The following is a 21,599-nucleotide window of genomic DNA, read 5'->3' as shown; positions in this document are numbered from 1 at the left end:
GATAGTTTTGGGATGCTTACATGTCTAGTTGGCATGTATATTTTGTATATGGACATACATTCACGTATTTAGACATACATTTTGTTTTAGTTGGCGTTCATGCCATATTTGTGTATGGACATACATTTGTAATCATTTGACATTTTTTATATATACAAAAGTTGATATTTGATCATATAAATTGTTGCTCATCTGTGTGTGGTGTTATCATGGAAATCTTTAATCTTCATTCCAATAATTAACAATGGTTAATAATGGCTATTTAATGAACAATACAATTCATTTCATTTCATCGTAAGTGTTGTTTTTATAATGAACAATATAATTCATTTAATGAATAATACAATACAATTCATTTAATGAACAATATAATTCATTTAATCAACAATACAACACAATTCATTCAATGAACAATACAATTCATTTAATGAACAATACTTGATACAATTGATTATTACCCTATGCATGCTCCTATTTTTCCCCCCAACTCGATCGAACGCTCAGGGTCATACCCTACCGGCATTGTCCCTTGAGCACCCTAAGTGCTCAAAATTGTCAAACTTTGACGGGACCTAACTCGGAATCCATAGCACCTGCAAATGATCCGTTTGAACCTACGGGGCCATGAGAGGGGCTCCTACAAAAGCCTATCTCGGTTTTTCAAGTTTCCCTACGGTTTTATTATGGTAGCAATTTTTCAGTTGGCAAAACAATTGTCAGTCTCACTCAATGGAATGTTGTTGCGTGGCCGATTTCTCGTTCTGCTCGTCGCGATGACGAACTGTCGGCTCTGACATGTCCAGTTAGGCATTATTACCCTATGCATTCTCCTATTTTTTCCCCCCACTCGATCGAACGCTTGGAGTCATACCCTACCGATGTCGTCCCTTGAGCACCTTAAGTGCTCAAAATTGTCAAACTTTGATGGGCCCTAACTCGGAATTTGTGGCACTTGCAAATGATCCATTTGAACCTACGGGGCCACAAGAGGGGTCCCTACAAAAGCGTATCTCAGTTTTTCAAGTTGCCCTACGGTTTTATTAGGGCAACAATTTTTCGGTTGGTGAAAAAATCGTCAGTCTCACTCAATGGAATGTTGTCGCATGGCCGATTTCTCATTTTGCTCGTCGTGATGATGACCCGTTAGCTCTGACATGTCTAGTTAGGCATTATTACCCTATGCATGCTCCTATTTTGCCCCCCCACTTGATCAAACGCTTGGGGTCATACCCTACCGACGTTTTCCCTTGAGCGCCCTAAGTGCTCAAAATTATCAAACTTTGATGGGCCCTAACTCGGAATCTGTGGCACCTGTGAATGATCCATTTGAACCTACGGGGCCACAAGAGGGGTCCCTACAAAAGCCTATCTCGGTTTTTCAAATTTCCCTATGGTTTTATTAGGGCAGCAATTTTTTAGTTGGCGAAAAAATCATCAGTCTCACTCAATGGAATGTTGTTGTGTGGTCAATTTCTCGTTCTTCTCGTCGCGATGATGAACTGTCAGCTCTAACATGTCCAGTTAGGCATTATTACCCTACACATGGTCCTATTTTTCCCCCCCACTCGATCGAACGCTCAAGGTCATACCCTACTAGCATCGTCCCTTGAGCGCCCTAAGTGCTCAAAATTGTCAAACTTTGACAGGCCCTAACTTGGAATCCGTGGCACCTACAAACAATCCATTTGAACCTACGGGGCCATGCAAGGAGTCTCTACAAAATCCTATCTTGGTTTTTCAATTTGCCCTATGGTTTTATTAGGGTAGCAATTTTTCGGTTGGCAAAAAAATTGTCAGTCTCACTCAATGGAATGTTGTTGCATGGCTGATTTCTTGTTCTGCTTGTTATGATGATGAACCATCGGCTCTGACATGTCCAGTTAGGCATTATTACCCTACGCATGCTCCTATTTTTCCCCCCCACTCGATTGAACGCTCGGGGTCATACCCTACCGGGGTCGTCCCTTGAGTGCCCTAAGTGTCAAAATTATCAAACTTTGATGGGACCTAACTCAGAATCCATGGCACCTGCAAATGATCTATTTGAACCTACAGGGCCATGAGAGGGGTCCCTACAAAAGCCTATCTCATTTTTTCAATTTTCCCTACGATTTTATTAGGGCATCAATTTTTCGGTTGGTTAAAAAATCATCAGTCTCACTCAATGTAATGTTGTCGCGTGGTCGATTTCTTGTTCTTCTCGTCGTGATGACAAACTGTCAGATCCAACATGTCCAGTTAGGCATTATTACCTTACGCATGCTCCTATTTTCCCCCCCCACTCGATAAAACGCTCAGGGTCATACCTTACCGGAGTCATCCCTTGAGCGTCCTAAGTGCTCAAAATTGTCAAACTTTGATGGGCCCTAACTCGAAATCCTTGGCACTTGCGAATGATCTGTTTGAACCTATAGGGCCATGAGAGGGGTCCCTACAAAAGCCTATCTCGATTTTTCAAGTTTCCCTATGGTTTTATTAGGGTAGAAATTTTTTGGTTGGTGAAAAAATCGTTAGTCTCACTCAATGGAATGTTGTCGCGTGGCCGATTTCTCGTTCTACTCATGGCAATGATGAACCGTTGGCTCTGACATGTCTAGTTAGGCATTATTTCCTTACGCATGCTCCTATTTTGCCCCCCCACTTAGTGAATGCTCAGGATCATACCCTATCGGCATTGTCCCTTGAGCGCTAAAATTATATATAAACAAGCAGTACACTATAGACACATAATGATCATGAATATTTCCATGTATTGTATACACATAATTACCATTACACTTGCATGTGACATCCATGAAGGGATATGCAAACATGATTTTTTTTTTCATTATCAATACAACTACACCAATGTACTCATGTACAGATACATGGACATTATCATCAATATAATTAAACCAATTTGCTCATGGATATTGTGTATCATCATAACAATGTTACATCAATTCACATCCATATACAAATACAACATCCCACTTCATCTGCATCAGACATCCTCATGTCCTAAGAGAAAAGCTTGCGTACAGCAATGCCTGTATATAAATGAAGACCAAAATAAGTAACCTTTTTATGCGGAATGAATGTGCTACAAGAAGAAAATTATAACACTTAATACAAATTAGTTTGGCAAATTATAAATAGATCATTTCAAACATTTTTAAGACGCACAAGATTGTATAATTATGAAACTTACCAGTTTCTCTGCAAAGTATACATGCATAACTTTGAAGAAAGACGCATGTTGATTAAAGCCCTTCTCACTGCATTTCTCTGCATGGTTGAAGACGATGGTAGATATGTTCATTTCTAAATAGAAATACATTCACTTGACTTAATGTTTATGCACAAAATTTTATCTCATTAATACACAAAAGAATATGTACCATCACCAAGAGAGGGTCTTATCAACGGCGAATGATCTAGCATGAACCTGTATATCATCAAAAATTATAATGTGATGTACTATTGTATATCATCAATAAAGACTTGCATGAGCATAAAGGTTTTGTGATAATTATATCATCAAAAATTGTCAAATAGTGTTCTCTAAGAACAAAAAATGTAAATCTCATAAAATGCATGATAATAAGTCATGTTGCAAAAATACGTCCCTTCTGATTATATCGTGTACCCGCTATGTACATGCAAAAACCATGTTGCCAAAAAAAACGTTCATCAATAGACTTGCATTTTCAACACATCCTTAATATACACGTAACAAACTTGATCATTAAGGTTTAATGATCATTGTTCGAAATGAAATGCATGATAAAAAAAAATAAGGCACCATTAAAGACCTACTACTCAAGTGTGCTTGAAGGGTCATCTCTTTGTTTAAGAGTATCTAGTATTGCTTCATGATCAATAGTAGTCACTGTCCATAGCTCTTTGGTCTTCAGTTTTGCTTGATGATTCAACAACTTGACATTTGTAGCTATAATAAGGTGTGAATACATTATAATGGTTTTGTGTCTCTCATAGTCTTCAAATGTAGGTATGCCATTCTTTCTAATCATGTATGTTCGCAACCAAGTTCCCACAACAACAACTGAACCTGTAGGATATGTGAACCTGCCATCATCTGTCACTAGTTGTGTTAGCTTTTGTTTTCCCTATACACATAGTGCCAACCAATATTATGATCTCTCTTCATTCCCTTGCGGTGCAACAACTGCAAAAACATGTCTTGGTTGTACAAGATCTGATAGACGATCATACTCAAGTGAACTTTCCATGTCATCATTTGACAATGATATTGTTTGAGATAAAGGAGTTAGATAGTGGGAAACCCACGTATCAACTCACTCACTTGACTTGCACTGATCCCAATCACACCGAACACAACTCTAACAAAAACAAGCCAACACTCATGTCCAAATGGTCCATGTACTTGCATTTGAGCTGATAAATGAATGCATTTTTGAAGAATCTTTAATTGTTTGACAATCCAATCTATCTCCCACTGTTCCCTCCTCAAACAACTAAAAGAATTTTCTCACTGCTGAATCAAGAGTACCTCCATGTGACAATGCTGAACTACACCAATCAACAATAGAATGTGCATCAGAGAAATTTGCACCTAAAATACTCAATTGCTCCTTAACTAGAGCTCTCTTCAAACATGCACCTGCTCCATCATGCTCTCCCTTCCCATGCCTTGCCTCAAAAAAACACCAACTATGAGGTATACACCTCTCCACATGCATTCTACTCAACCAATAAAACATACAAGCATTCTTGAATTGACCCGTATAGTTATCTGACCATATTATATGTCGATCAATTGCAATATCTTTCTCATGCAAGAACTCAAAAAAATTCTTGAAAGAATGTTGCACATACTCAGAGGAGTGTGATCTATCATCACTCATAAAAAATGATACTCCTTGATTATCTTCCTGTCCTCTTCTATACTATCAGGAGCATGTCTATATGTAATGTGAACAAAAATAGCAATCTGGACTGAATTATAGTACTGAGACTATACCTCATTCTGTGGTTGCAATGTATAGTTCTCTGCAAAATCAAACACCGATACAATAGTGCCAATCAGGATAGAGTTCTTACACATCCTGAACTATTGATCCAACCACTAAGACCTATGGGTGTGCCTTGCATAATTGTAGAAAATATTTTCCTTAAAATCCAAAATAAAATCAGCAATACTCACTTCTCTTGAGACTAATTCGCATCTAGAACCTTCACCTCCACTCTTCAAAGTATATTTCACTATCTCATATCTTTTTTTCTCAACATAATTATTTCCAAACTCATGTTCGCTGCCCTCACGAAAACATGAAACAAACTTTGACAACCCACTGCATTCTGAGCACTTCTCATTCAAACAATCATTTCTATAGAAATAGCAGCCATCATCTCTAGAGCATAAAAATAGATCTTGCAAGTCTCTTGATGATCTCAAAAATAGCATTGCACCACACTCCTGCAACATCTCATTAGTATGCATCGTAGAATGAATATGACATAAAATTTCATGGTCCATTGTGTTGCCCCCTTTTTATTTTTCGTTTATAGCATATCAAAAAAAAGGGTAATTATTTTCCTAGGACTTAAGTCTTCATTAAATGAGTTTCGTACTCATGTGTCGAACCTTTTATAAAGTTCACAATTCGAGTTCAAGAGAAATGCATTCCATAAAGTTCTAAGTTGTCATTAGCATAGTCATTGAACTTGAACTTTGAACCTTTTTGGTTCAAGGTTCAAGGTTCAATCGGTCTTTTGTCTTGTGTTTTGTGATTGTCTCTTTAGTACTAGTCTTGTGGTCACTTTGAACTTGAACCATTGAACTTTTGTTTTGAAATGGTTCAAGGTTCATGGTTCATTCTCGTGTTATTAAACGTTCCTTTTGTCTCTTTTTGCTTGTTCGCAAATGTGACTTGTTGTCATTGAACATTGAACCAATGAACTTCTTTTAAAATGAGTTCAAGGTTCAAAGCGGTGTTTTCAAATCAGCCCGACAGTGTCTTGGAAGAAAAGGCAGCGCAATCAAAACAGAATTTTCCTTGGTTTTCATGTTTTCAAATTGTAATTATGGAAACAATCATGAGAAGGCATGTCGACTGTGTGGAGTTGATTTCTAATTAATAAGCATGTTAGAAGTATATCAAATCACAAGTGATTTTACATGGGTGAATGAGCTGGGCCGAAGTGTGTGTTGGTTCTTTTCAGTCTTTTCGGTCTTTTAATATGGGGCGTCTCAGGTAAGATAAATATTGTTGCCGTTGGCGAAGAGTTGAGATGTAGAAGGTAATTTAGCTCAGTTCTTTCGAGGGTTTCATAGTTTGATGTTGAAGACAGGTGAGTTCAATTGCTTATTTTCTCCTGCTCTGTTTTAGTTCTGAAAATTGGAAAGTGTAATTCTTTGCTTCGGAGTTGAATGTTGTCTGATTGACACAATTTAAGGCAAAAATGAGACCAACTCTGCCCAAATTGGGTCGAACATCATGCTTGGTTAGTACCCTTCTATAGATGATACAACCTTCATTCAAGATGAGTTAGATAACTTTCTAGAGAGGGCCAAGAACCCGACAGCTAATTCCATGATGGAAAAGATAGTTCATAGTGGTCTTGTTGAGGCCGTTGCATTCCCAATTGCTGCTCCTTGCCCAAGATTAGTATATGCATGCATGAACCGATATGATGCTGGTAATAGGTGTATTAGAGCCAATAATGCAGACATGCTAGTGCGGATTGACAAAGAAACTATAATGGCTGCAATTGGAATTCCTCACAAAGAGCCGTATGAAGATTGGTCCATAGGAACCTCATACGCATTTTTCTCTGAGAAGAGAAGTGTTTATCACAATGTCATAGCTAGGAACTAGCTCCTTAAAATACAAAAGGGAGGTTCTAGGTTGCCCAAACCCTTAAAAAGACAGCATTTCATCATAGAAGTTAGGGATATCATGATCCTTTTGAACAGGCTTAAGAGGAATTCACATGCCTTCTATTGGGAGGAATGGATGTGTTTTTACATTGAAGTATTATTAGCTGGTGAAAAATACCTAGACTGGGGGCAAGTAATTGCTGAGAGATTGCATGAAGGGTTGAGTAATTTTGTTGGAATAGTTAATTTTCACATGACTTCATACTTGTTCTATATTTTAGCCTGTATCAGAGAATGGCCAGGATTACATCAAGAACCTTGGGTTGATGGAATGAAGGTCTACGAGTGCTATCCACATTTGCAAATACAAAGGTACACAAAAAACTTCTTAAGATGGAATGATGTCTTTGTGGGAAGATTAACTTTTGAACTGCAAGGAGATTTGAATAATAGAATGTCACCTGTGGCATTAAAGTTGGTCACCACATATGGGAGTTGTTTTATTCAATTTCCTAGATTTGCTTATGTCAGAATTGGAGGCTTTGAAGATGAACCTTTCAGATTACCCAGATATGATCTCGATAGTTATGTACTTTTAGAAGTTAGCAGATAGCTAGCTCATGTGGACAAGAGATTCGGGATGAAAAGTGAATCTGAAGCAATTTTCCCAGTTGAACTCGGACATTATAGTTGCCAAACTGTTTCTGATGCATTGAACTTAGAATTGGAACTCAAGAAGATGAATTTGCCGCTATATGTTGCTCGGCAGGGGTTCGACAACAAAGAATATGTAGTGAAGCACTTGAATGTTGATGTGAACTTCTCACATATACCCCAATTAGAAGACTATTGGGAGGATTGTTGTGATGAATTTGAAGTTCGGAGAAGATTATGGTCGAGGTTCACTTTACGGCAAATCATTACTTTGAAATTTTCAATGAACATTGCAGGAATACAAGAAGCGGAAGGTGAAGATGTATTGGACCCAAAGTTCAATGAAAGAGTTCATGACCAACCTATTCCTGAGATTGATTGGGATAGGAGAGAAGAAGAAAATATTCAGTCTAGGACCTTTAATGTAATAAGGAGAACTGAGAAATGGTTAAGAGATCATAGGCCTAGAACAAGACTGACCTCTCCCTCAGTCAAGAAATCAGTTGAGCAATCTCATGTTGTTGCACCAGTTTCTTCTTCTAACATTATTGTTGATATTGCAGGTGTCATTGGTACTCAAGGTGAGAAGGTTCAAACTAGAAGGCTTAAAGAACCACTGTTTGGCCCCTCAATGGTTCGAGTCACCCATTCCAGAAGTAAAAGGAAAGGCGCAGACATTGCAAGAAAAGAAACTATCATAGTTCTGGATACTGAAAAGGTGCAAGTGATTATGGGTGAACCAAAAGCAAATCCCTGTAGCTCAAGATGCAGGTAAAGAAAAGGAGCAGCCCAGGGAAAGGCTCAATAAAGTAACTACTTTGGCTACCATGGATTCATCTGAATATCAAACACCACTAGCAAAGATATCCTCAAATGTTTCAAGGTGGTTAGGAGCATCAATAAGTAAGAAATGCAACGTAGTCCCTATCAGTGTACCCATGGAGAATATGGTGAGTAAATGCCTCAGGAAAACACCTAAGTCTAAAAAGCTAAAAGTAGAAGCTATGTTGGAGGTGGATGAGAATACAGGGCACTGGGTATCTGAAGTGGCTAGCCCGATTTCAGACAAAGATCCAGAGAATGCAACTGAGTAGGATTTTGTTGTTGAAAAGCTTGATTTAGGAACTGCTTCAAGGGCTGCTGATGCAAAACACCTAGAGTCCTCTACTAAACGAATGTTGTCCAGAACATGGAAGGATGAGAAAGACAAACGCGAGTTGAAACAAATCGTGAAGCAGATGGTGGAGTACATTAATGCCATTCATCATCCCAGTCCACAGTCCCTATCATAGGTTCCTCAGAATTTTGATCCTAAATCTCCCATGAACCAGAATTTGTTGGATAAGGTTCAGAGAAATCATGTACTGGCAGAAACCTTCGAGGAATGGCTTGAGTTCATAATTCAGTAGGGAACAGAGTATATTGCTAATCTGGTCAGGGTGTACGAGGATGCTGTGACTGTAATGCAAGAGCTTGAAACAAAGGTGTCAGCATGGGAAAAGGAAAGGAAAAAATGGGCTGTAGTACTGGTTCAAATGAGAGATGTACAGAAGTATGGTGTCATGAAATTCCTTACAGAAAAGGTAGTAAATGATTTGGATGACAAGGTACTGCATGTGGCCAAGGAAAACATTGAATGGAGAAATTCAATCATAAAACAAGGTCATGAAGAGTCCATTAAGTTGTTAAAAGAATTGAAAGAACTCATTGCCGTGATGCAGAAAGACTTGGAGTGCATCGATGTACAACTTCTGAAAGAAGACAGATAGACTATTGAGCAGGTAATAGATATGGTGCAGAGTTTCAAAGGGAAAATAAAATCTGTTAAAGAATCAAAATCTTTCACCCAAGATGACTTCACCAGTGTAGCTCTCATTGAATCCATGTTGGTTGTCTTTTCGGATCACTTAGAAGTGCATAAAACTAAAGTCACACAAGTGGGTATGGATAAAGAAGTTTGGAAGCAGCGCATGCTGCACATTGGGCTCCCACATTACCAAGCAGTTCATAACTTCTCTACGGCTCATATGGAGTGGCAAAATATACGTGGCACCACGCACACCTCAGAGACAATTTATGCTATTTTCTGTTCTTTTTGTTATGGCTCTATTTACGACTTGTAGCCATTTAGTTAATTTCAGTTATAGACAGCTATCTCTTGAATTTCATATTTGCATTTTGTTTAAAAAAGACAATTAAGCCTGGCGGCTATATATATTTGTAAGGATGTTTTTGTACGATATAGAATTTTGGTGTAAAATTTGGAGGACCAGACTAATCTCACTTGTAATTTCAGTGGAATATCCATCTTTGAGTGGAATGAAATACATGATACAACTTGAGAAACCTGTGTTTTGAATGTGTAAAATTTCTGTTGGAATGATTATGTGTTCGTGTATCAATTTCTTTTCTCTGATTTTTCATTTGAAGTCTACGAATCAATTTGGTAAATGAAACTAGCTGTAAGCTTTTGAATTTTTTGATTCCCCTTGTCTTGTGAGACATGAGTGAGTGTCAATCAGAGTTCAAATATTCTTTTATCATCCTAAGAGTTAATTTCTATTTGAGCTCAAATGTCTTATTATGAATTTCATTATCCATCATTAAGCATTCATATTGTGTTGACTAGTGAATGTTGAAGCCTTTGTTTACTTTCTGGTTAAAAGTGAATCACATAAAGAAAAATTATTCAAAATTCATTGAATATTATATAGGGAGTTGTACCTTAATGCAGAGGGTAAAAACAATAATTATTTACCCACTGCTGGTTATCATTGGTTTTCTATTTGGGCAACAAGAGTATTTATTTGTAAATTTTGAGAAATCCAATCCGTTAAACAACAGATTTTTGGTGACTCTGCTGGGGAGTTGAATAATAAGATTAGTTTTATAGCCATAAGTTACTTTGAATTGGTTCATAGTTTATTTTGAAGACTGTAGGGTGTGAGCACACTGGAGATTAGAAGATATACTAGATCCCAAAGGCGAGAAGGATTAGTTGATTCAGCTTTTGAAGAATTGCAAAACCTAAATTCCTTCCCTTCCTTCACACCTCAAAGAAGGGCAAGAAGTAGGCCCCCAAGATCTCCTTTTTTTCCTTCCCAATCTTCTATTTGTCACTCCTGGACCTTACATGGTGTTGTCTTTCCCACTATGATTAATCCCACCCCTTTGAATATTATCCTTCCTATGGCTGCAAATAATCCCTAGGGTCCAGTAGTAGGACCACTTGCCCTTGGAGCAAATTTGAATCCCTTACCTAAAGGTTCTAGAGAAAATTTACCTAAGTTTAATGGTGATGGAAAATTTACAGTTGATGAGCATTTTAATGCTTTTAATGTTGCATGTGGCATGTTGGTGGTTCAACATGAAGATGTAGCAATAGGGTTGTTTATTCAGACATTGACTGGAATAGCAGCTGACTGGTTTTACCATTTGCCAAATGGTGTAATAACAAACTGGTAGGATTTGAAAACTAGGTTCGAGGATAGGTTTAAAGTGGCAGAAGATGACCATTCTCTTTTAGCCCAATTAGATCAACTGAAAAAGGAAATACCTGAATCCATGAGTGACTTTGTGGCAAGGTTTGACAAGATTGTTCATAAGATTCCAGTTAATCAGAGACCTTCTGATGATAATTTGAAATGTTTCTTCATTAATGCAATGCCTGTAGAAATAAGTTTCTTTATTCGTAGACAAAGGGTCCAGAACTTAGCCACTGCCAAAACCACTGCAGTAGAATTAGAAGATGATTTGATCAATGCAGGCAAATGGAGAAGAGAAGTTCAAGCTGCTAACTCACAGCCATCAACTTCCACAACTCCCTCTGATCCTGTAATCCAAAGGTTGGTTAATGATGTGATCACCCTCAAGAGACAGCTCCCCAAGGCTAACACATCATATCCTCAACCTTATCAAGACATTCCAAGATGGCCTAATAATCAGCCTGCTAGAATAGGAAATAAAGCTTTACAATTGCCCCCAACTCAACAAAGACTAGCCATTGAAGCACCCCCTCCCAGGAGAAATATGTGGGTCTTTCATTTAACAAATGACCATGATGGTAACTCTTGTCCAGAAATGGTGAGACATGCCCAGATGCTTAGCACAAGAGAAGTTCTAAATGAACCCGACTCAATAGAGGAAAGTCATGGACAACCTGGCGACTCTGGAATACACTTCCTTGAATATGAATCTAAAATAGATAGAGGAGGAGATATATTGGTAACCCTTGAAGATCCCTCTTGTGCCGTTTTCACTAGAAACCAACATCAATTTAAAAATACAAGCACTCCATCATCCTATGAAAATTCAATTAAGGGTAAGGAACCTATGAACCAAAATTGAGAAGTAAGTTCAAAGGTTCAAGAAGTTCAAATATTGAAGCGACCTGAGTCTGATATCTCTTTTGATATTGTTGAGTTTTGTAAAATGTCAAAAATTCAAATCTCTCTTGATGAATACCTTAGGTTGAATCCCAAAGAGCTGGAAAAGTTGATTAAGTATGTGCGGAGGGAAAATTTTTAGTTGCAGCCCTCAGATGTATTGACAAACTTTGAGTCTTTACCATTCAATACTGAAGCCCAGTTAATAGAACAAGCCAATGCTTTTACATCAAAAGAGCCAGTTAATGAATCTGTAGGACCATCACATGTGCTTGACCAAAAACCTGAGCCTTTCTATGTCTCCCTATTTATCAATGGTTATAAACTTAATTACTGTATTATTGATTCGGGAGTTTCAGATAATATAATGCCTTCCATAGTGGCCAAAGCATTAGGTCTCACACTTACTAAAACCTTTGGCAAATGCTTCTCAATGGATTCTAAACAAATTCCTTTACTTGGTTAGATTAAAGATGCTCAAGTGGCTTTAGCAGTTCATCCCAATAAAAGAGTTAAGCTCACAATATTGGTTGCTGATATTCCAACAAGTTATGGAATGTTGCTGAGTAGAACTTTTTGTAAAGACCTAGGTGGTGAGATTAAAATGGATTGGTCTGAGGCAATGATTCTTATAGGAAGATAGAAGATCACTCTCATACCATAACCAAAATCCAAATTTATAGTGTTTCCTTCAGAGGATCCAAAATCACAAATATTGTATCAGGAATGTGAATTTGGTAACTATTTGCTTTTCTCTGATGACACTAAAAATATGTCAGAAGATGTGGATGATCACACCGCAGGGTTGTGGACAATGGAATTTGATGGGAGTTGTGCATCTGCTGGATCCGGTGCTAGAGTGGTACTTATTTCTCCATAGGGTGAGAATTTTCCTTTTTCATTTAAGTTGGAGTTTAAAAATACAAATAATACTGCAGAATATGAGGCATTGTTGCTAGGAATTGAGCAAGCCAAGAAGAAAGGGATTAAATTGTTGTGTGCTAAAGGTGATGCAGAATTGATTGTTAATTAGGTACGCAATCGTTATTCTATGAAAAATGAGAGGCTCAAGCATTATAGAAATAGAATTTGGGATGAAATTGAGTATTTTGATGCATTTTCAATAGAAGCTATTCCCAGAAGTCAAAATTCTTGCGCAGATTCCCTAGTGGTATCGGCATCATTACTACTTCCACATCCAGATTTTGGTGTAGATGTTTATAGAATTGAAGTAGTTTATCGCCCAAACGTCCTTGATTACTCAGATTTCTGGCAAGTGTTTGAAGATGATAAGCATATTGATAAGTTCTTAAAAAATGCTGCTATGTTTGCTTCTTATTTTGAAGGTTTAGAAAACCAATGTAATGAATTTTGTCCAGATGAGAAGGGAAGCTTCAGAGAGGGAGTAGTTCAGCTTAAGGGAAATTGAATTCCAAAAGGATTGGTGAATTTAGAGAGCCTGTTCGACCGCAATGACAAGTCTGTAAGAAGAACTGATTCCCACGATGCTTATACATCAGGTGAATATGAGAAGATTAATATTGGTGAGGAAAAGAATCCAAAAATGGTTAATTTGGGTAAATGATGCACTCCGAAAGAAAGGCATTTGTACATCGAACTGTTGAGAAAGTTTCTTGATGTTTTTTCCTGGTCTTATGAAGATTTGAAAGATTTCAGAGATGGTCAATTTCAGCATCATATTCCCTTAAAGCCAGATGCGACTCCTTTCAGGCAAAAATTAAGGAATTATAACCCAAAAGTTGCAGATGCAATTTTCAGAGAAATAGATAAAATGCTTCAGGCAAGGATAATCTATCCAATTCATCATTCAACATGGGTGGCTAACATTGTTCCGGTTCACAAGAAAAATGGAGAGATAAGAATTTGTGTTGATTTCCGGAATCTGAATCAGGCTAGCTAAAAAGATAATTATCCTTTACCTGCAATGGATCACATTCTCCAAACTATTGCCGGATCTAAAATGATGTCGATGCTTGATGGTTTCTCTGGATATAATCAGATAAGCGTGGCAAAAGAAGATCAACACAAAACCGCCTTTACAACACCATGGGGAACTTTTGCCTATAACCGCATGCCTTTCGGTCTAATAAACGCTGGAGCTACTTTCCAAAGGGCAATGAACCTTTCTTTTGGTCATTTGATTGGTAAAATCATTGTTGTGTATCTAGATGATTTGACAGTTTTCTCCAAGAAAAGGGAAGATCATTTCAAGGATTTAGAAACTATGTTGAAAAGGTGCCGAGATCATGGCATTTCCCTTAACCCAAAGAAGTCAGTTTTTTGTGTTACTGAAGGAAAGCTTTTAGGAAATATAGTTTCACAAGATGGTATCAAGATCGATCCTAATCGTGTTAAAGCTATTCAACAGTTAAGTTTGCCATCAGACAGGAGTGGTGTCAAATCATTCTTTGGTTAGGTGAGTTTTCTTAGGAGATTTGTGCCAGATTTTGCTGAAATCACTAAGCATATTGTAGGAATGATGAGTGAGAAACAGATCTTTAAGTGGAAAGAGGATGCAAGGAAAGCTTTTGAAGAAGTTAAAAAGGCCATCGCTCATGCTCCAACATTAATTAATCCTGACTTCAAGAAATTTTTTATCATTTACTGTAATGCTTCAAAACACACAATGTTTGGTATTCTCCTATAGAAGAATGAACTTGGTGAAGAGTTTCCTATTGCATTTATGAGCATTCAGCTTAAAAAGCATGAATTAAACTATTCATTGAACAAGAAGCAGACTTTCGTAGTTGTTAAAGCTGTTAAACATTTTAGGTATTGCATATTGCATTCTCATTCAATTGTTTTTGTGCCTAATTCTGCTGTTAAAAGTATCTTGACTCAGCAAGAGGTGGGAATGAATAATAGAGCAACTTGGCTTTTAAAGGTTCAAGAATTTGACTTGGATATCAGGCCAACAAAGTTAGTTCATGGACAAGGATTGTGTCACCTAATGGCAGAAAATAAAGAAGTAGAAGAAAGTTTGCCTTTAGCTCTTTTTGTTAGCCTGCAAGATGAATGGTTCACTGATGTAGCCTTTTTCCTGACATATGGAGAATGTCCTACACATTTGTCCCCGAGAGAAAAGAGAAACCTGAAATTAAAAGTGGCTAAATATGTTATTTTTGGTGACATATTATATAAGAAAGGTCTGGATGGAACCTTCCTGAGGTGTGTGGATAAAGCACAGCGTGAGTCCTTGCTGAGGTCATTTCATGATGATGCTTGTGGAGGTCATTTCTCCTCTACAGTCACGGCATACAAAATATTAAGAAATTGCTATTATTGGCCTGATATGTTTAATGATGCTTATGTTTGAGTTGCAAAGTGTGATAAATGTAAATTCTTTACAGGGAAACCACAACTAGCTGCTTTACCTCTTAGGCCAGTAGTTGTGGAAGAACCTTTCAAGCAATGAGGACTAGATTTCATTGGTCCACTGACACCTTCTTCCAGTGCTAGACATACACATATTCTCATGGCTACAGATTACTTTACTAAGTGGGTAGAAGCAGTGCCTGTTAGGAGAACAACCTTAGAAGTAATATGTGAGTTCTTAAAGGAAAATATTCTAGTTCGTTTTGGGGTACCATTGAAGATAGTGACTGACAATGCTGCAAGTTTTCTTCTATAGAAATATTCATGTTTTGTTATGATCATGGTATTTCCTTGGCGCATTCCTCTGACTATTATCCATAAGGTAATGGTCAGGCAGAATCTAGTAACAAAAATCTGATAAACATCATGAAGAAATTGGTCAGCGAAAATGCTAAGGATTGGCATAAAAGGCTATATGAGGCCCTGTGGGCAGACAGGACATCACCAAAATGAGAAATTGGTATGTCACCTTTTGAACTAGTGTATGGTGTTGGGGCTCAGCTCTCACTTCCTCTTGAATTGGCAGCTTCCAAGTTACAGACAGTTATTGAAGATTCACATTTTCAAAATGCACTGGAAAGGAAGATTATGCATCTGGCTAGCATAGAAGAGGAAAGGGAAAAGTTGGTTGACCACATTACAGAACATCAACAGCGGGTTAAACAGATTTTTGACCATAAAGCTAGGCCAAGGAAATTTATGCAGGGAGATCAAGTTCTACTCTGGGACAAAAGAAGGGAGCCGAGAGGAGCACATGGAAAATTTGAGTCCTTGTGGAAAGGTCTGTTTCTAATTCATGAGGTGAAGAGATCAAATTCTTTCAGGCTCGCGTATATGGATGGTACTATTCTTCCGCTGTCTTACAATGGATAGGATCTCAAGCTCTACAAATTGTAAGCGAATGTTCCTCGCATTTTCTGTACATAGCTCAGTTTTGTTGTGTCAACTTTGTTATGTCAAGTCGTTCCTATTTTGTATCCTCATCCTTGTTTTAGTGCAAAACCAGAGATCCTAAGTTCCTTCCTAGTCCTTCATAGTCCTGTTCCCCAGTCAGAGCCAATTGTTGCCCCATTTTTATTTTTTGTTTATAGCCTATCAAAAAAAAGGGTAATTATTTTCCTAGGACTTAAGTCTTCATTCAACGAGTTTCGTACTCATGTGTTGAAGCTTTTATAAAGTTCACAATTCGAGTTCAAGAGAAATGCGTTCCATAAAGTTCTAAGTTGTCAATAACATAGTCATTGAACTTGAACTTTGAACCTTTTCGGTTCAAGGTTCAAGGTTCAATCGGTCTTTTGTCTTGTGTTTTGTGGTTGTCTCTTTAGTACTAGTCTTGTGGTCACTTTGAACTTGAACCATTGAACTTTTGTTTTGAAATGGTTCAAGGTTCATGGTTCATTCTCGTGTTATTAAACGTTCCTTTTGTCTCTTTCTGCTTGTTCATAAATGTGACTTGTTGTCATTGAACTTTGAACCAATGAACTTCTTTTAAAATGAGTTCAAGGTTCAAAGCGGTGTTTCCAAATCAGCCCGATGGTGTCTTGGAAGAAAAGGCGGCGCAATCAAAAAAGAATTTTCCTTGGTTTTCGTGTTTTCAAATTGTAATTATGGAAACAATCATGAGAAGGCATGCTGACTGTGTGGAGTTGATTTCTAATTAATAAGCATGTCAAAAGTATATCAAATCACAAGTGATTTTACACGGGTGAATGAGCTGGGCCGAAGCGTGTGTTGGTTCTTTTCAGTCTTTTCTGTCTTTTAATATGGGGCATCTCAGGTAAGATAATTATTGTTGCCGTTGGCAAAGAGTGGAGACACAGAAGGTAATTTAGCTCAATTCTTCTAAGGGTTTCATAGTTTGATGTTGAAGACAGGTGAGTTCAATTGCTTATTTTCCCCTGCTCTGTTTTAGTTCTGAAAATTGGAAAGTGTAATTCTTTGCTTCGGAGTTGAATGTTGTCTGATTGATGCAATTTAAGGCAAAAATGAGACCAACTCTACCCAAATTGGGTCAAACATCATGCTTGGTTAGTACCCTTCCAGAGTTAGATGATACAGCCTTCATTCAGGATGAGTTAGATAACATTCTAGAGAGGGCCAAGAACCCGACAGCTAATTCCATGATGGAAAAGATAGTTCACAGTGGTCTTGTTGAGACCCCTGCATTCCCAATTGCTGCTCCTTGCCCAGAATTAGTATATGCATGCATGAACTGATATGATGCTGGTAATAGGTGTATTAGAGCCAATAATGTAGACATGCTAGTGCGGATTGACAAAGAAACTATAATGGCTGCAATTGGAATTCCTCACAAAGAGCCGTATGAAGATTGGTCCATAGGAACCTCATACACATTTTTCTCTGAGAAGAGAAGTGTTTATCGGAGCTTCATAGCTACGAACTAGCTCCTTAAAATACAAAAGGGAGGTTCTAGGTTGCCCAAACCCTTAACAAGAGAGCATTTCATCACAGAAGTTAAGGATATCATGATCCTTTTGAACAGGCATAAGGGGAATTCACATGCCTTCTATTGGGAGGAATGGATGTATTTTTACATTCAGGTATTATTAGCCAGTGAAAAATACCTAGACGGGGCACAAGTAATTGCTGAGAGATTGCATGAAGGGTTGAGTAATTTTGTTGGAAGAGCTAATTTTCACATGACTTCATACTTGTTCTATATTTTAGCCTGTATCAGAGAATGGCCAGGATTACATCAAGAACCTTGGGTTGATGGAATGAAGGTCTACGAGTGCTATCCACATTTGCAAATACAAAGGTACATAGAAAACTTCTTAAGATGGAATGATGTCTTTGTGGGAAGATTAAATTTTGAACTGCAAGGAGATTTGAATAATAGAATGTCACCTGAGGCATTAAAGTTGGTCACCACATATGGGAGTTGTTTTATTCAATTTCCTAGATTTACTTATGTCAGAATTGGAGGCTTTGAAGATGAACCTTTCAGATTACCCAGATATGCTCTCAACAGTTATGTACTTTTAGAAGTTAGCATACAGCTAGCTCATGTGGATAAGAAATTTGGGATGAAAAGTGAATCTAAAGCAATTTTCCCAGTTGAACTCGGACATTATAGTTGCCAAACTATTTCTGATGCATTGAACTTAGAATTGGAACTCAAGAAGATGAATTTGCCGCTATATGTTGCTCGGCAGGGGTTCGACAATAAAGAACATGCAGTGAAGCACCTGAATGTTGATGTGAACTTTTCACATATACCCCAATTAGAAGACTATTGGGAGGATTGATGTGATGAATTTGAAGTTCGGAGAAGATTATGGTCAAGGTTCACTTTACGGCAAATCATTACTTTGAAATTGCCAATGAACATTGTAGGAATATAGGAAGTGGAAGGTGAAGATGTATTGGACCCGGAGAAATGGTTAAGAGATCATAGGCCTGGAAGAAGACTGAGTGCTCCCTCGATCGAGAAATTAGTTGAGCAATCTCATGCTGCTTCACCAATTTCTTCTTCTAACATTATTGTTGATATTGCAGGTGTCACTGGTACTCAAGGTGAGAAGGTTCAAACCAGAAGACTTAAAGAACCACTATTTAGCCCCTCAACGGTTCGAGTCACCTATTCCAGAAGTAAAAGGAAAGGTGCAAACATTACAGGAAAAGAAACTATCATAGTTCTGGATACTGAGGAGGCGCAAGTGATTATGGGCGAACCAGAAGCAAATCCCTGCAGCTCAAGATTCAGGTAAAGAAAAGGAGTAGCCCACGGAAAGCCCCAATCAAGTAACTACTTTGGCTGCGATGGATTCATCTGAATATCAAATTCCACCAGCAAAGATATCCTCAAATGTTTCAAGGTGGTTGGGAGCATCAATAAGTAAGTAACGCAACATAGTCCCTATCAGTGTACCCATGGAGGATGCGGTGAGTAAATGCCTCGGGAAAACACCTAAGTCTAAAAAGCTAAAAGCAGACGCTATGCTGGAGGTGGATGAGAATACAGGGCACTGGGTAGCTGAAGTGGCTAGGCCGATTTCAAACAAAGATCCATAGAATGCAATTGAGTAGGATTTTGTTGTTGAAAAGCTTGATTTAGGAACTGCTTCAAGGGTTGCTGATGCAAAACACCTAGAGTCCTCTACTAAACGAATGTTGTCCAAAACATGGAAGGATGAGAAAGACAAATGTGAGTTGAAACAAACCATGAAGCAGATGGCGGAGTACATTAATGCCATTCATCATCCCAGCCCATAACCCCTGTCACAGGTTCCTCAGAATTTTGATCCTAAATCTCCCATGAACAAGAATTTGTTGGATAAGGTTCAGAGAAATCATGTACTGGTAGAAACCTTCGAGGAATGGCTTGAGTTCATAATTCAGCAAGGAACAGAGTATATTGCTAATCTGGTCAGGGTGTACAAGGATGCTGTGACTGTAATGCAAGAGCTTGAAACAGAGGTGTCAGCATGGGAAAAGGAAAGGAAAAAATGGGCTGCAGTACTGGTTCAAATGAGAGATGTACAGAAGTATGGTCTCATGAACTTCCTTACAGAAAAGGTAGTAAATGATTTGGATGACAAGTTACTGCATGTGGCCAAGGAAAACATTGAATGGAGAAATTCAATCATAAAACAAGGTCATGAAGAGTCCATTAAGTTGTTACAAGAATTGAAAGAACTCATTGCCATGATGTATAAAGACTTGGAGTGCATCGATGTACAACTTCTGAAAGAAGACGGACAGACTATTGAGCAGGTAATAGATATGGTGCAGAGTTTCAAAGGGAAAATAAACTCTGTTAAAGAATCAAAATCTTTCACCCAAGATGACTTCACTAGAGTAGCTCGCATTGAATCCATGTTGGTTGTCTGTTCATATCACTTAGAAGTGCATAAAACTAATGTCATGCAAGTGGGTATGGATAAAGAAGTTTGGAAGCAACGCATCCTGTACATTGGGCTCCCACATTACCAAGTAGTTCATAACTTCTCCGCAGCTCATATGGAGTGGCGAAAATATACATGGCACCACGCACACCACAGAGACAATTTAGGCCATTTTCTGTTCTTTTCATTATGGCTCTATTTACGACTTGTAGCCGTTTAGTTAATTTTAGTTATAGATGGTTGTCTCTTGAATTTCATATTTTCATTTTGTTTAAAAAAGACAATTAAGCCTGGTGGCTATATATATTTGTAAGGATGTTTTTGTGTGATATAGAATTTTGGTGTAAAATTTGGAGGACCAGACTAATCTCACTTGTAATTTCAGTGGAATATCCATCTTTGAGTGGAATGAAATATATGATACAACTTGAGAAACCTGTGTGTTTTGAATGTGTAAAATTTATTTTGGAATGATTATGTGTTCGTGTATCAGTTTCTTTTCTCTGATTTTTCATTTGAAGTTTGCGAATCAATTTGGTAAATGAAACTAGCTGTAAGCTTTTGAATTTTCTGATTCCCCTTGTCCTGTGAGACATGAGTGAGTGTCAATCAGAGTTCAAATATTCTTTTATCATCCTAAGAGTTAATTTCCATTTGAGATCAAATGTCTTATTATGAATTTCATTATCCATCATTAAGCATTCATATTGTGTTGACTAGTGAATGTTGAAGCCTTTGTTTACTTTTTGGTTAAAAGTGAATCACATAAAGAAAAATTATTCAAAATTCATTGAATATTATATAGGGAGCTGTACCTTAATGTAGAGGGTAAAAACAATAATTATTTACCCAACTACTGGTTATCATTGGTTTTCTATTTGGGCAACAAGAGTATTTATTTGTAAATTTTGAGAAATCCAATCCGTTAACCAACACATTGAAAACTCCACATGGTACTTGCAACAACAGGTATTGTGAGTCTTAAGAGGAACGCAATAAAATGGTTTCAAAGATTCAAAGGCCCTTTGTGATATTTGCAAAGTTGGATGTAATTCACAAAATTTTTTGTACAACATTGTTTGGCTTGATTCCAAGAAATGTTTGGGATGCGGTGTGTGGTCTCGGTTGCCGATTCTTAATTTCAAAATGTCCTTTACATTGGGTGACACTCTAGAATTAGAGTGCCAAAATTGTTGAATCTCTTCCTTCACATTGTCAGTCAACTTTCTATCAACACATGGAAGCCTCCCACCAAATGCCCATGTATCTTGTTGAAGTGGATTGTCAAGTCTTTGTCTTCGTGCAAGTGCTCCATCCAAAGTTTTATGGTTTATGTTAAAATCAACACAAGTTTGTCTCATTTGATGAGCCTTCCTCAATTGATGGCTTACTAAGGAGGTTGTAATCACTCTTCGAGTGGCTCTCTTATCTCTTTCTTTGGTATTCTTTCCA

The sequence above is a fragment of the Cryptomeria japonica genome, chromosome 7 (assembly GCF_030272615.1).
Source record: "Cryptomeria japonica chromosome 7, Sugi_1.0, whole genome shotgun sequence".
Lineage (NCBI taxonomy): Eukaryota > Viridiplantae > Streptophyta > Pinopsida > Cupressales > Cupressaceae > Cryptomeria > Cryptomeria japonica.
This window is presented reverse-complemented; position numbering follows the sequence as displayed.